Source organism: Corvus moneduloides, chromosome 6 (assembly GCF_009650955.1).
Source record: "Corvus moneduloides isolate bCorMon1 chromosome 6, bCorMon1.pri, whole genome shotgun sequence".
Taxonomy (NCBI): domain Eukaryota; kingdom Metazoa; phylum Chordata; class Aves; order Passeriformes; family Corvidae; genus Corvus; species Corvus moneduloides.
The window spans coordinates 11,311,812-11,328,569 of NC_045481.1; the positions used below are offsets into that span (position 1 = coordinate 11,311,812).

General features: G+C 39.2%; 1 long non-coding RNA gene across 1 annotated transcript in view; it reads left to right on the top strand.

Moving 5' to 3' along the window:
• LOC116445149 overlaps window positions 1-16,758 on the top strand; it is a 274,986-nt gene that overhangs the window by 140,609 nt on the left and 117,619 nt on the right. The window contains exons 10-11 of the long non-coding RNA XR_004240674.1: window positions 1,051-1,136; window positions 3,562-3,611. This is a non-coding gene — a long non-coding RNA (uncharacterized LOC116445149). The remainder of the gene's footprint in view (window positions 1-1,050; window positions 1,137-3,561; window positions 3,612-16,758) is intronic.

The following is a 16,758-nucleotide window of genomic DNA, read 5'->3' on the forward strand; positions in this document are numbered from 1 at the left end:
GTAAGACGTAATGAATGAGTTTCCACTGATTTATGTCCACTAGAAGGGCTGTGCTTGACACACCTTAGACAACAGCGTTTGCCATAGAAGTATTGTTGTGCATGGTTGTGTACACAGTACAATAAATACTCGGTCATTACGACTAGAGCTAAGAGCAGAGCTCAGGGCCATGGGTGATAGGAGAATAGCATGAGGGCAGGAGTGTTTGTGGACACCGCCAAGTACTTTCAATAACCAAGCCCACAAACCCGTATCCTTAGCAGTTGCTGTCAGGTAATGCTGAGCTATTGGGAGTAAATGCTTGAAATGAATTTCTTGCTGCCATCTTGTGTCTAAAGGCTAAATGGCAAGGAAATTTCTGGAGTTCCAAGTACTGATTTTACATCCAACATCAGATTGTTCTTATTTCTCTTGACACCAAAACATAGACAGAAGCTTGTCCTAATATGAAAGTTTTCAAAGTTTGCCCTTAGGAAGAATGGGAAAGTGCAATTTAGCTTGTGCAAGAGATTCTGTGAAGTTTTGGTGAGAAATACTTAGTAGAGTGGCAGCTCAGAGGTTAAAATTTGCTTTCCCCAAGAGTATTCCCAGCAGAATATGAAGTGCCAGAAGAAATGATTAATAATATTACTTCCATGATGGACAGGGTGAAGCCTGTTTGCAATACTGGTCTCCCTATTAATTTTCTTCATGACCCCATACATGGTACACCTTCTAGCAGTGGTGTGCTGTGCTCTGGAAAGACCCCAAAGAGCTGTTACCCTGTTATATATAAAATCTAATAGAGCAACTTTGTAGCCTACAATAGGGTGCTTTTCTAGAGTACCCACAAAACTTCGATGAAGGTGACATTACCTATTACATAATTTTTTATTAATTCCTCTCACGGTTCTTTCTTCATTCCAGCTATACTTGCTCATGAACCTTTGCTTCCCTGTGCTCCCTTTCTTATATCCTGCGAGTCCCAGCCAAACTTTAACTCTTTCCCTTCTCAGCTGAGCTGGAGCTTTTGGCTGATGTGAAGAGCTGTTACTCTGTGCTTCTTTACAGGGAAGCAGTGCCATTTCCGTTCGTTTGGTAGAAGGCCAGCAGTGAGAGACAAGCAGAAGCTGACTGTGTCTGTGGCAGTTTTGGAGGTAGGAGTGCTTGTAGTAACTGTTGACTGTGATGATGATGATGAACCCACCCCATACAGCTGCTCACTGCAACAGCTTTATTGCAAACATCTGAGGAGACTGTGACCATATTTACCATGTAATGAATGAAGACAGTGGTAGCAAGAAATTATCGAAGACAATGCAAAATGAGTGCACCTGAGTCAGTGGGTTGGTGGGAAGACATTTCCAAAGCAGAGGAAAAGGATGATCTTGCATTGAGAACAAACACCCTCTGTATTCCTTGGTCCATGCTAAACTCATCCAGTTCTTTAGCAAATGCTTAACTTTCTTTCCAAGCTGTACCCAACCCATCATGAGTTTGTTTTCCAACAATGTATGACCATTGCTTTTTTGAGTAATTTTTTGAAGATCCATATTTACCAGGCTGTCTGCACACCCAAGCATCCTCAGTCCTTATCCAATAGAATTAGTGCAGCATAAGAAATTGGTCCACCTCTTTCTATTCCCTGTCAAACAAGTAAACATCTTGGGGTTTCTTGGCGTAAAAAAAGTTTGATGATATTAAAAGTAAAGACAGTCAATGAAACGTAAAGGTTTTGCCTTAAATCAGTGATGGCTGAGGTCTGTTGACTTTAATGAATTTCTGTCTGCATAGATGAGAGAGGGAGTTATGTAAGTGCAGAAAATATCTCTTCATTCTGTAGGCTCTGGAAATACTGTTGGCGTAAACCACTGGAACAAACTACCCAGACGAGAAGTGAATTCTTTCTCTCTTGACATTTCTAAATAAGACTAAATGCCTTTATGGAAGATATAGCTTGTTCAAACAGAAATTATATGGCTCAGTGCAAAAGTACCTGGATGAAACTCTGTGGCCTCTGTTATACAATCAGATGTCTTTTTGGATCTCAGATCCAGTGATCTTCAAGTTTTCTCTGTCTTACTTTTTGCAGTCTCATGTTGCTGGTTATATTTGCTGCTTTTTAACTAAGACTGTAGACTTTTGGGGAACAAAAAGCCTTTCTGGGAAATTGCCTACAGAAGGACTGTAGAGAATCTAGTAAGTGGTTGAGGTCTACTCTCCCACTGACAGTAATTCTGAATAGTTATTGACATATTGAGTGACTGAAATAAAAAGTCATTCTCTAAAGAATGTGTAAGTCACTGTAACATGCTTAAGATGTGAAATATATATATAAAACATATATGAAATAGCAGGCAATGTTCCTTAGACATGGACTGTTATTAAGGTTCAGTGCTGACTTGGTTTGAGGTGACCTTGAGGTTCTACTTCTGAAAAGCTATTATTTGAGGTTTTTTTAGTTTTATTTTTAATTTTTTAAAAGTTTGTAGCTTCAGCCATGCATTGCAGAGTCAGGCAATATTTGATTCTGAATTTATAGCTTATCCTTACAACACTGAACTTTGGATATTCACATATTTTTTGGAGTGGAAAGCTGGCACAGAAGAAAACAATCTCCTGAAAGAAGTGCCTGGGCTTGAAATCCATTCTCAAACTGGATCAGTTTAGCATTGGCAAGTGGCCATTGGTAATCAGTCTTCTGAAAAACAGTGATAGAGTGGCTCCTTTCCTTGGATTAAATAACTCAAACCAAGATTTGGGATCAGCCCTTGGTGCATAACTATCAATCTGTATATAGAGTTAGCCACATCTTTAAGAGAAGATATTTTGACAAATACAGTGTTGTCTGCAGATCTAAATAGAGTCTTGGGGGAAGGAAAAGGCAGAATTTACATTTCAGCTGACCTTAAGGAAAGAATATATGTCACACAGGATACAGATAACTTAAATGCTCCAGAAATGCACTTGCTGTGGAGGCACTTTCTGATGAAAGGTTGTCATGGAGTACAAATAGAGACAGCTAGATGCCCTAGAGCATGTATTCTTCACTGATATAATTTCAGCATAGTGAGGTAAACACTTTGCTAATGTAATGCTTAGATATGTCCTCTGTCATAATAGAGTACAAAATCCTAAACTATTGTGCTGAACTGTGTGGGCTGTTATTATTACATTTTCATGTATTTCAGAAAAAAACCTCAATGACCTAAGAGGAACTTTAATATGCAAACCAACAGCTTTTTAAAAGCAGTACTTGATAAAAGCGATTTTCATACAAACTTAAATCCATGAGAACTCACAAGGTTTTTAGTGACATTATGACTGACATAAAATAGCAATGATAATAGTTCCTGTATCATCCTTATATATGATGTACATGTTTTGATTTCCTGATACTGTTTTTCAGAATAAAATCTGGAGTGTATTTCTTCATTTCAGAAATGAAGAAATACTCTTTGTACCACCTCCTTGAATTTCTGCAAATTTGTTCTTATTATTCACAGAAAATTTACTATAAAAGAAGTACAGACTGAAAAGTTTGGGATTAACTTGTACTAACAAGGAGTGTTCTTGCTGCAGGTTCCAGCTTGATTCCAGGCCAGGCCAGTAGTGAAAGTCTTTTAGAGCTGGTAAGAAAATATCTTTTAGAGCTGGTAAGAAAATGTCAGATGTGCTGATAAGAAATTGGACACATTGGATCATGGAACCATGATCACCCTCCAGTATCTTTTCTTATCTCCTGTTACCAGTCTGAGTTGCAAGTTACACAACTTGCAACTGTTGTCACGTGACAACATCCCAGTAGCTGGTTCCTACTCATGATGGATAACTTCTGGTATCTAGGTTGTACTCAGTAAGCTGGCAATCACTCTTCCCTCTGCCAGCATCCGCATGATATCCCAATTTGCAGCCTTGTTAGCAGTCTCATTTATAGTCCATGCACAAGCAGAATCTCAATCATTTGCTTCTGTATTTCCACTCACCTGGACTCCTTTAATTTCTTTAAGTTTTCCTCTTTTCCTTCTTGGATAAGATATAGCGTTGTGTTACTCTGTGCTTGATTTCTTTGACGTGCCCAAGGCAGGCAGGAGCGAGAAAGCCCTTGAAGGTTACCCAGCCTGCTAGGAGAGGATGGACCAATCCATCTTTAGTGTTGGGAGCTGCTTTGGAATTTGATGTTCTGGCCCAGTCAAGCCTCTTGCAAGGGTAAATCTCCCCATCTTGCCTGTCTACAATTTCTTCTCTCTCTTCCCTTACCTTACATGTGCAGATGGCTCTGTCTGGGGTATGTATGTGCATTAGTGCCACATTTATTAATAAGTATGTAGTGTTGTATTTAAGGAATGCATAAGGATCACTTGTATGTCTGTCCTTCCACAGTGGTGCAGAAAGGCCTATGTTGTTCTTCAGATAATGGACCTTACACAACTTGCAAAACAATTTTTTAACAGAATTGTTTCTCAAATATAATTTTGAAGACCTTGTCTCCTAATGGGTTAGATTTGCTTTGAGACTTCTCCTTAAAGAGAAATCCTTTGTTTTGTCAGTGTGACAGACCCATTTAATAATACGTGTCACTGGAAATAAAAATCATGTCTTTTACTGGTGTTTCTACACATTGAACTGTGGAGGGAGGTGAAGTCAGACATTGAATATGCAAGGCAACAATTGACAAAGTGATATACAGCATTTACTTGGTGTCCAGCCAGGGATTTGCAATGCTTTTAAAATGGTAAAGTACATAGCAAATATTTGATGTGCCAAACCACAGAAGATGGTGATGCTTACGGAGTGGAAGAGACTCTGTAAGTAGTCCCTGTAGTGTATTTACTATACTGTACATTTTGCACATGCTATTTATTATACTGCTTGTTTGTAGTCTTTTTCCACCCAAGTATATTATCATGAACAGAGACCCATTGGGAGAGTTTTACTTATTGTGCAATGGGAATTGTGCTTCTTGCTGTCTCCTTCTTCCACAAAATCATTTTCGGTAATGGGCAATGCCGAAGCTTTTTATTACCATATAGAAGAGTGTTCTGGAAGCAAAATTAGATGTAACAATATCAAAAAATCCCAAACAGCCCAAACAGAAAACCAAGAGTAACACCCCAAACACGAACAGAATTGCGGTCTTCAGGGAAAGGGAAAAACATCAAGAAAAGCTGATGTTTTAAACATCTCCTATTCTCCATTAATTTGCTTCCTTATTTCTCCATTAATTTTTCCTTCCCCATCCCATCCCATTCCATTCCCACATTTCCTTTATATTGACTTTTCTCATCCTGACATGTCTATACTTCAGTCTTCTGCTGCAATGAAGATGTGATCTGGCTAGTTGTGAACTCACCAACTCACTTGCCATGAGCAATGCAACTGCCAGAACCCAGCTTATGCTGAACACCCTGAAGGTGGGAATACAACTGCTGTGCTTCTACTAATGTCTAAACTGGATGCTACATCCCAATGGTGTAAAAACATCTGAAGGCTTCCAGGGGGACTACCAGTGTGCTTTGTTGTCCAAATTTGTCAGATCCTTGGGACAAGAGGTGACTTGGCATTTGTTTTGTCTGTGGCTAGACACCTGGAGCAGGGCTGAGTGCTTGCCATATAAATCTGATCCTCCCTTTAAAAATGCTGTGAGAAATCCTGAATTTTGCTTTTTTTTTTTTTTTTTTCTATAGCTTATCCTGAATGATCCTTTGGATTCTGTTCTGTTTTCACTTGTGCTGGTAGACCTGAGAAAATCAGTTGAATTTTATTACAGGGGAGCTGATATGTTTTTAATGTTACCCTCAAAACCAATTAAAACGAAAAAATAAGTTTGTCTGGTGTTGCCTGATTTGAATTATTACAGAAATATCTAAGGTCTACATGTGGGTTAGTTTTGAGTACAAAAAAAGCCTACATGACTGAGACTTCTGTTCTTCAAGTTCTTGGGCAACTACTTACCTTTAAGCTTGTAAGTGTCCCATTTGAAGGTGGAGCTCTTGCTTGATGTTAAACACATGTGTAGGAACTTGTCAGGCTGAAGTCTGAAACTTCCTTCTTATCTACGGTTTACTCTGTTTGTGAGGGAAATTTAAGCAATGCACCTTTATTCTGTTTACATCAGCTGTGGATCCATTTCCCTGTGTTTGTGGAAATCCATGTTTGGCATTTTCAGAGATGCCTGAGCCAAGTTCAAACCTCAGTGTTTGGATATAGGGTGATGGTCGACACATGTCTTGTCAGTTCCACAGTTTTGTTTTTTTTTAAATGAATTTGATTATGCACTGGGCTTATATAATGAAAACAAAACTTTCATTACTCTAGTTTGGGAGGGACTGTGGTTGAAGACGGGAAAGAGAAAAGGATCATGGGGAGAGAGGCAGGGAAGGTTGAAGGAAGACAAACAACCAATGGTGCTACAGCCAGTGAGGGCAAAAAGTCTGGATAGAAGCAGCATTTCAGAGATTGTTTAAGGGCTGAGTCCCTCCAGCTCCTTTGGAGCATCAGACTGGTGTTGCAGATTGTTTCTGAGTCTGGGCTGCAGTTACCTTTCTGCCTGTGTATGAGGCACCCAAGCAAGAGGCTTTGGAAGCCTGAGAATCCTAGAGTCGTACCTTTTAAAGGCTCCTTTCCTCTCATCCTTGCAACTTCCCAGTGGTCAGAAGAGGATACCTGGTCCCTGCTGTAGCTGGGCTCCTCTGTTTTTCAGGGAGAGGAAACAAAGGAGCTAGAAGGATCAAATTGAATAGAAAATAGTAGTACCTTCAAGACTGCATTTTAGATTAAATTAAAATTATTTCATTTTGATACTAAGATTTTTATAAATTTTATGGCACCATGGGACCTTATCAGTGGACAACCAGGGGTGAACAAAGCCTGTACACATTTATTTATCTTTGCTAAAGATTTGCTAAAGAACTGAAACTCTGAGTAATTACAATGTCTGGATCTTAGCCAGACAGTCTTGGACAGAGTAGCTGACCAGTCACATCTGTTCTGTGCCTTCTCCACAGGACCTCTTCTCAGGTTAGGAGCAGTAACGAACTTAAACCAAAATGGATTATTTATGGTGATATGCAAAGCATGAAAGGAAAGTAGCTTGAAGTTTTCCTGAGCCTGGAAAGACAGAGAAACTAAACTGTAGGTAAAGTCTCTCCCTCTGAAGATGAAGGGCAATTGATGTACATCTCTGCAATTTGGCATCAGTGAAGCTATGTTGATTTACACCAGCTGAAAAATCTGGAAGGGAACAATGCACTTTTTGTTTAATTTTTATGTGATCATCAGACAATCCGTCACATTCAGTTGGAGAGGAATAACATTTGGTAGATGTTTAGTCTTGATTTTTTTTTCCTGAAATGGGAAGTGAATTAAATGAAGACAGAATAAGGCATTTTTATTATTTGAGCTAGCCGAACAGTCTGAAAAATATTAAATTAAAAAAAAAGTCAAATAAAGTATTTGACATCACAGTGAAATACAGTTAAATGCATTATTTCTTATAAGAATTGTTAATAGGAATTTAGAGAAGTCAGTTGTGCTGGACATGACTAGATTTACAATGAGTTGGCTGAGTGAAACTGTCTGGCTAATCCATCTCTTTCACAGCATATGTTATGTAGCCCTTGCCTGTTGTACCTTTATCATCCACTGACATCCCTCAGTGCTGAATGTCATCAGAGGACCCAAGGTGCAAGGATTATCAGTTCTGTTTTAGGGACTGGAATGAAATTTGGACGGGTGTCTGTCTCTACCCGCTGAGCTCATTTTGCTGTAGTGGTGGAAATCATGTGCCTGTATTGCTGCGTGCCCTTTACAAATGGCTTGCCCTGAAGGGAGGGTGGTACAGTGGTGGCTTTCTCAGAGGCATTGAGCCAAAGCAACAGAAATGATTTATGGACTAAAGTCCGTGCTCACCCAAAGGAACAAGTGATTGTAAGGGGCTGCTTTCTTTTTCTGCCTAAGCCTGTTGTCAAAGGTGGTGGGGATGAACAGGCAATGCCAAACTGCTCTCTGTCTCCTGTGCAGGCAATGTTAGACTATAAACAGCGCTGAAGACCTGGCAGACTTTTTGTCCATCACTGGACATGCATCAGTTTTGGCACAGAGCAGGAAATGACTGGTGCAGCAAAAATTTTGGAGCAGGTCATCTCCCTGTTTCATGGAATTGAAACTCTGGGACTTCCCATTTGAGACTTGTTCTGCTGCTGGGGAATACATATATTAAATTACTATTATTCCAATCTGACAGTAGGTTACAGTCCAACCTGTATTACCTTTAAAAAAACAGTTTTTCAAGGATGCTGTAGTTTAATATGGGAGAAATATTCCTAATATGTTATTCTCAAGGCTACCAGCCAAGCTGTGCAAATCACCCTTGCAGTCAATGGTAAATAGTAGTGTGGGAAATGTACTTCCTCTTTCATAGGCAATTTTGCCTTTTCTAATGATGATATTGTGCATTCCAAATCAGAAAAGAATACAAATATGTGATGTTTTCAGTAAGGCATGTTGTTAAAAAATCCCTAAAACCTGATCTGGGGAAGGTCTCAGTGATTTTGGAAATACTGAAAAAGCCAGGCTTACCTCCCAGGCCGCATGACTAGGAGAAATAGCTGGAGAGTCCAGGAACAGACCACCTTGCTACTTAGCAAGGTAGGTGGGGCAGGGTAATGGTGAGCCAGCCATCAACAAGCCTTGACATCAGGGGATGCTCAGTTTGAAACAAATCTACCCTCTGTGAACATGAGGTTAACCCAGTACGAATTGTAGTGGGAGGAGGAAATGCCGCTGAGCCCAAATCCCTTTTCTTCCAGCACAGGGAAATGATATTAGAAAAACAAGGAGATTTTCTGGAAAATTACTTCTTGAAAAAAATGGAGGAGAAATGTTCTTCTCTGGCTTCTGATGATGGGTGAGCAAAATTTGAGTGTGCAATTTATCTCACCTACACACTACACGTGGAATGTGTGTTTTGTTGTGCAAATGTGGAAGGCAATTTAGTGTTATGCCCTTTACCAAGAGAGGCAGTTCAGCTGAGCTGAAAGTGGAGAGTTTCTTCATGTAGTACAGCAGCTGAAGTGAGTGAATATTATGTGGGTTGTGCTGGTACACAGTAGTACACCAAATGTTGCTCACATGGCTTTAGAGGTGTTCAGTCTGATTCGGTAGCTGCCCAACAGGTTTAGTGCCAGAGACCTATATAAGAGTATCCTGCTCTTGGACACATAGTTCCTGAAAATATAATTCCCTGTGTGTGGTTACTGCACAACCAGCATCTGACTCATTGCTTCGCAAAGCACTTTTAGTTGCTTGGGAAACATGATGATCTGCACTAGACAAACCCAGTAACTGCGGTACGCCTGTAGCAGTCTACAATCTTGGAGCAGTCAAGAAAACTTTGCTCTCTGTTAGCCACACCACAGCCACTAGGAACTTCATGTGATGACCCAAGAAGAACCCTGTATATACAGCCACTCTGAATCCATCCCCTTGATGTTCCAGCTGATGGGGACCTCTCACGGGGTGTTAGTAGCATAGTCCACATCTATTGCACAGTTTTCTTTCCATACAGCAGGGGGTAGTAAAATACTCAGAGACTACATGTGCAAGAAAAGAACATCAAACAGTAGAGCAACTGAATGGAAAACAAACAAAATGTCTATTTTTATAGTGAGCTAAATCCATATAATTTTCAATAGGGAACCTTTTGAATCCTTGTAAAACAAGTTCCTTAAGGGTTTGAATGATGCTATTTAAATGTGTAATGACTTGGCCTGTTAAAAACCCAACATATTGATTGCTGCACTTTGAGGATGAAAGTATTAAACATTTTAATCGTGCTGAGCATGTTTAGGATGCAAACAAAAGTCCTCGTTGTGAACCTGCCAATTAAAGTAGCTGCCAATAGGGAAAGGAGACATGTCTGTGGCTTTCTTTGGGTTAGCTGAGGTCATGGCTACAACTAATGCAAAGGTTCTTAAAGAAGTTTGGCATCTGAATGCATGAAAATCCCAAGCGATACTCCACACTTTCTATTAAAGATTTGGAGCTGTTTTGGACTGACAACATTGTTTACAGAACAAGATCAAGGCTTCGCCCCCCCTCCTTATATTATTGAGGAATATATAACACTTTAAGAATGCAAAGGACAGTCTGAGATGTTAGCGCTAGGAACCCAGTTACAGGACTGCTGTTGAGCTTCAGAGTCCTGTACATGATCATGATCTAGTCCAACAGGGAGCTCATAAACCATCAAGGAAACCCAGGGGAAGCTGGTGGGAGTAGTCATGTGCTTCTAGTCAAGGAATGGTTTAGAAGTTCACTGTTTCTCTGCTTAGAGTTTTGAAGTAACAATTTAATTTCTATTAAGTCATTGCCTGCATATTTCGTTAGTACCATTTAGCAGTACACAGGAGTAACATCACATTTCTCTTCAAATAGTGCAGAAAAAAAATCAAACTTCTTATTTCCTTAAGGATTTCATAGAAAGCATAACCTGTGAAGTTGGTTCCTAGTCATGTTCTTACACCAACTTAGCCTGATAAGATGTAAATCTCAACACACTTATTCCAGTGTATGTTAAGAGCAATCTGAACAACTAACACGCAAGGTACACTGGCGTAGAGAGCTGTGAAAATCTGCGTCTGGCTCAGTGTTCCCTATTGCAAGAGGAAAACTACTTAAATCCATGTATGACATGGGAGATATTTATTTTACATTTCTGCAAAGGTTTTAAAATTTACATCTAAATTTTTTCTTTATTTTTTGTCTCAGCTGATGTGGCTTCGTAGGAAGATTCTGAAGATATGAAGTCCTTCTGTGAGTGTATACTGAATTTGTGTTATATAATGATTTGAATTTTATTGGTACCTATTACTAAAGATTCTGAAGTAAGTTAAAAAAACAATCAGTAAGCCAAATTGACTTTATTTTCAAGAATCTCCAGCTATCACTCACATATCCTTGCCAAATATGTCACTTCTCTTAGCAACAATTTAGATGACTTTGACAAGTATTTTTAACCTGTAAAAGAAAGCCATAGAGCTCACTTCTGAAATCTGAAGTTCTGTGCAGATACCTAAGGACTGGATTCAGTGATAAATTGCTTCCCCTCCTGACAAGACCATGGAAGCTTTTCTTGCAGAGAATGCTTAGTAATTCAGTGAAAGTGGTTTGGATGGATTTTTGTCTTTCCAGTTGAATCTGGCTTTGCTTTCTTTCTAGTATTATAAATTATTGTATGTGTAATAAAACACATGTACCTCTTGAGAAAAATGTTAATTCTACGGAGAAAAGAGGCTGATTCAAAGATAACATTAGTTGTAGATGTATTTCTCTGTAATTTATCCACACTTTAAATTATCACCTAGGTTATCTTGGAGCAATGGCATCTTGGTAGCTGTGGTTTTAACATAAAATGTCCAAAATTTCACTTGCAGATTTGCCTGCAGACAATTTGTAGTGCAGTCTTTAATGCTCTTTTAGATCCCTTTAAAAACAGATATTTCTGGAATGACAGATGCTAGCAGTGGAGATAGTTCATTGGTATTAGCCAGTCAAAGTAAAAAAATGTCCAGTCTTTTGCAGCTACCTTGTCAGTGGTTTCTGTCATCCCTGTGGGTTGTATAATGCAGTGATGTGGCAACAGCTGAATCTGGTTGAATGTGTGCCAGAACCACGAATATGTTGCTGAATATAATGTACCTTTTTTCCATCTAATGAGCAAAAGCACAGATTATACACAGGGGTTCTCACATCCCACTCTATCTCTCATTCCCATCTTTGGATTGCCTACCAAGTGCTCCAAGTGCAAACTAACCTCTGAATTTGTTATACCAGATGCTGCTATCTCATTTAAACCATATCTTTGTAAGACATATTAATACTTAGCAATATCAGTTAAATAATCTCTTTACTCTTAACATTTATTTAATCAGGTGGGTAAGGCAGATCTGCAATGAAATCACATTGTTAGTTTCTTCTTCTAAGCCTTCTACAGCATCCTGTCCTCTTCAAGGCTCTCTTTGAGATGCTGAGTTTCATTATCTTTATTTATTTCTTGTTCAGTGCTAAACACTCACTGTTTTAAGGTTAGTTATAAACTTCAGACAATGTACTTATAGTAAGAATTTTACCTGACCCAGCGCCTTATTATTGTTCTGTAAATGTTTTTTGATCTTTTGAAGGAGTCCTTTTAATACCATTATGGTTTAATTCACCAATTCTTGACTTTTATTCTGGATTAATAATTTTCAAACAGTAGGTTTGGATTAAAATTCAAAATAAGTTTTCAAAAAGTCTTTTTATAATGAGATACTTGCATGCCCTTTAGGAATGAAAAAGGGAGAGGATATTTTCAGTTGTTCCAGAAGACTCCTGTGAATAGGTAACCTATAGATTAGATTTGAAATTTAAAAAAAAAGGAAAAGAAAAAAAGGAAAGGCTTCACATGACTAGCAGGAATAAGAATGTTGATGTCACTGGGAGTGAATATCTTTAATTTTTCAGTAGGAACTGAGCAAAGAGAAGGTATCAGAAAGGAAAACTGCAGCAAGTCTGATTTTTGCTGGATTTATAAGAGTTTAGAAGGAAGCTAGTGGTGTAGTCATAAGAAAATATTTTATTTTCAGTATTCCTGGACACATCTTCCATTTAAGGAAGGCTTGGGATAAGGCTGGGGAACTGGAAAAAAACATGTCAGAGAGAGTAGTATGGCGTAGGCAGGAGCATATGCTTCATATTAGGTATTCCAGTACAGATTCTTCCTCTCCCTACAGTACATGTTAATTTTAGGGCGAGGGCTGGAATCAGGTTTTCAGAAAAAAAGGTAGAAAGCCTTTTTATTCTTGCATTCTTCAAGACTGCCAGAGATAGGATGAAAGTTTGCAAAATTGGGAACAAATGCCTTACAGTTGGATTTACTATACAAATTGGTCACTTTGGATAAAGGAAAAAAAATTAGGCTTGGATTTAGGGTGGCATTATGACCTAAAAGAGGGACTCTTCATCTGCCAAACTCACTGTTGGATTGATTAGAACCAACAAAGAGTAGAAAGAATGTTGTTTTCTAATGAATCTCAATGAGCCTTTCTTAATGAAATGTTCTACCATTTTGATTTCAGTTTTTTGGCTTAAAGTAGGATTTAAGAAGAAATTGCCCATTGAGCCTAGCTTGTCACTGGGTCTGGAATGGCTTCGGTGGTAGGAATGCAGGTTAGCATCATGAAGGGCGAATGCTGTTATTCTGATACCTTATGGAATACCTTGTTCACCTGAGTGGGAAGGGTGGATGTTTGGAGAGGCTATTGGTAACTATACAGTTACTGTCTTCAATGCATTTTAGCTGCAAGAATTAGTTCACTGCTTATATAAAAAGTAGAATTATGGTTGGGGTTTATCTCATATCCATGAAGGAAAAGGTGTGACCTGTAAGTTTAGGATGGCAGATGATATCAAAAGCTGATGTTTCATGTTTAGAGATTGCTGCAGGGATTAGGTCTACAGTTGCTTTTCAGGTTAGGAATTTAAGTTTTGAATGTAGAAAATAACTCTTGAATAAGTCAAGGTCTTGTTGGATTCTTTACGTTCACAGGTGATAAGAATATCCATTTCTCCAAATGCCATTAATTTGTGCTAAGTTTCACTCTAGCTATTGGTTACCTTGCTATAATTATAACCTTATGATTGTGTAAGGACTTGGGAACTCAAAAGCACATTGTTTCCAAGAAGTTATTAAACTCCACAGTTCTGTAGAAGTGCTTAGAGAAGAAACTGTTAAAAATGAACAGCAATATATGATATTCACCCAAGGGTTCTAGAGAAACTTGGAAGCTGGATAACTGTAAACAATTGTTTTGAAGAACCAGAGAACACAGGAATTAATATTGTATGTTGCCAGAGAGTCAATATGGATTTTTAAGGGTGGGTCATGCCTCACAAATGTAGTAACATTCTTAAGAGAAGTCAATAAGATCGTGGATAAAGGATCTATGGTTGATTTAACCTATTTGGTTATATCTTTTAAGGAATCTAAGAAGTCAGAGTATAAAAGAAAAAGACAGAAGTCAGCAATAAATGGTCAGTTTTCACAGAGGAAGGAGGTTGTCAGTGAAGTATACATGGGATTTGTCCTAGGGCCTGCAGTGTTCCCAGTATTAATAAATGGTCTAGAAATGAGAAGAAGAAATTTTTGAGGTGTCTTAGTTGGCTGACAATACTAAGTTATTCTGAATAGAATGATAGAATCATAGATTAATTTTGGTCGAAAGTGACCATTAAAGATCATTGAGTCCAAACCCCCTGCAGTGGACAGGGACATCTTCAATTAGATCAGGTTGCTCAGAGTCACATGCAACCTGACCTTGAATGGGAAAGCTGTTCCAGTGTTTCACCACCCTCACTGTAAAAATTTCTTTCTTGTATTTACTGTAAATCTACCCTCTTTAAGTTAAAAACCATTACCCTTTGTCCTAAGTCAACAAGACATACGAAAATGTTTGTCTCCATCTTTCTTCTAAGTCCTCTTTAAGTACTGAAAGACTGCAGTAAGTCTCCCCAGAGCCTTTTCTTCCACAGGCTGAAAAACTCCAAGTCTCTCAGCCTGTCTTCATAGCAGAGGTGCTTTATCCCTCTGATTGTCTTGTTGGCCTCTGGACTTGCTCCAACAGGTCCATGTCCTTTCTGTGCTGAGGACTCCACAGCTGGATGCAGTGTTCTGGGTGGGGTCTCACCAGAGCAGAGCAGAGGGACAGAATCCCCTCCCTGCCCTGCTGCCCATGGTGCTTTGGATGCAGCCCGGGATGCTGGTGGTTTCTGGGCTGTGAGTGCAGATTGCTGGGTGATGTCCAGCCTCTCATCCAGCAGCACCTCCAAGTCCTTCTTGGCAGGGCTGCTCTACATCTGTTCATCCTCAGCCTGGATGGATACTGGGATTGCCCCAACCCAGGTGCAGCACCAGCACTTGGCCTTTTTGAGGTTTGTGTGTTTGGCACAGGCCCCCTTTTCAAGATCGCCCAGGTCCCTCTGGATGGCATTCCACCCCTCAAGCATATCAACTGTACCACATAGCTTGGTGGTGTCTGTAAATTTTCTTAGAGTGAACTCAGTCCCACTGTCTCTGTCTTTGCTGAAGATATTAAACAGTACTTTCCCCCTTACAGACCCCCGAGGGACATCGCTTGTCACTGATCTCCATTTGGATATTGAACATCCATCATATCGTTGAGATGGCGACCACTACCCTCTGGATGTGACCACCCAACCAGTGCCTCATCTACCAAACGGTTCATCCATCAAATCCATTCCTCTCCAATTCACAGATCAGTATGTTTTGGGGGACCATGTCAAAGGCCTTACAGAAGTCTAAATAGATGGCACATCTGTAGCCCTTCCCTTGTCCATTGATGTGGTCACGCCATTGTAGAAGGACGCTATCATTTCCCTGTTCTCCATGTGCCTTAGCACAACTTCTAGGAGGATCTGTTCCATGAGCTTTGTAGGCACAGATATGAATACATAACATAATTTTACAGAAAGGAGTAGGATATGTAAAGTGAAACCAGGAAGTGGCAATTTCAAAATTTTGCCTCTCATTGCATTGTTAAGCTGTCAAGATTCTTGCCACAAGATGCTGTGGACAGTAAAAACTCTCAGATGTGAAAAGTCCTTGGATGAAAAGAAGAAACCGTTGAGGACTGTTAAAGATAGAGTTGCTGCATCTGGTTAGGAATTGCTCAGCCACAAATCCCTGGAGGCTGAAAAATATTCTGGGGAATTAATGCCGTATATTACACTGTTCTCACACTCTTCTCTGGGACCCATTTTGGACACCATCAGGAATGGCTGCTGGGTAAATTGGAAGCTTGATCTGATAAAATATAATAAGGGAGGGTCTTTATAAATTAATCTTGTAAAAAAAGCACCAAATATTCAGAATATCTGATTATGCATAGGTGTTATTTGAATTTTCCAAATACTGCCATTATCAGTGCAAAACACTTGCTATCATTGTCATATTCCTGTATGTTTAAAAAGAGAAGACAATTGATTTAGTAAGATTAATTTGGTACTCTGCACTCTGAGAACCTTTTTGTATCACTTTATTTGGAATCAAATAAATTGTGTATTTTTTTCCTTTTGTATAACTGTCCTCTTTTCCAAAGTCAAAACCGAAAATAGAAAATAAGTTAATTAAAAGCATAATATATATTACACATCATGAGTTGTCTTGCAACATAAATTGTACAGTTGCCAATCAAGCAAGCCCTCATCTACTAAGCACAGACTACTCAGGTTTAAGGAGCTGCTCTCTGTTATCTTTTACTGTTTCTGCTGTGAATATAGTAAATTTTCCACAGTGCCATCACTCTCACTTTAGGACAGGACCCTCACTGGCTGAAATCAGCAATAGTTCTGTTTAGGCATTTAAAAGTGTCAGAGAGTCATGAAGGAATATTTGGTCCTTTTAGTTGCATGAAAAACCTAATAAAAATACTGTATTGCTCAGAAATAAATTAAAAGATTTTGAAAATCTCGGGTACAGAGAAACTTACAGATGTTCAGGACATGAGATCCCCTTTGAAGCAATATGCTGTATACTGCTGGTGATAGGCTTTCATTAGCTTTATTAGCTTCAGCTTCTTAATTTATACTCCTGCCATCAAGTCCTCTGTCTCCATTCTCTCACAGACACTCTCTATAGTCTGGGTGCATGAAGCTTTGTTGCAGTATTTTGCAAACACACTAGAAAGTGGCAATATTGTTAGATGTGTCCTTAGATGCCCT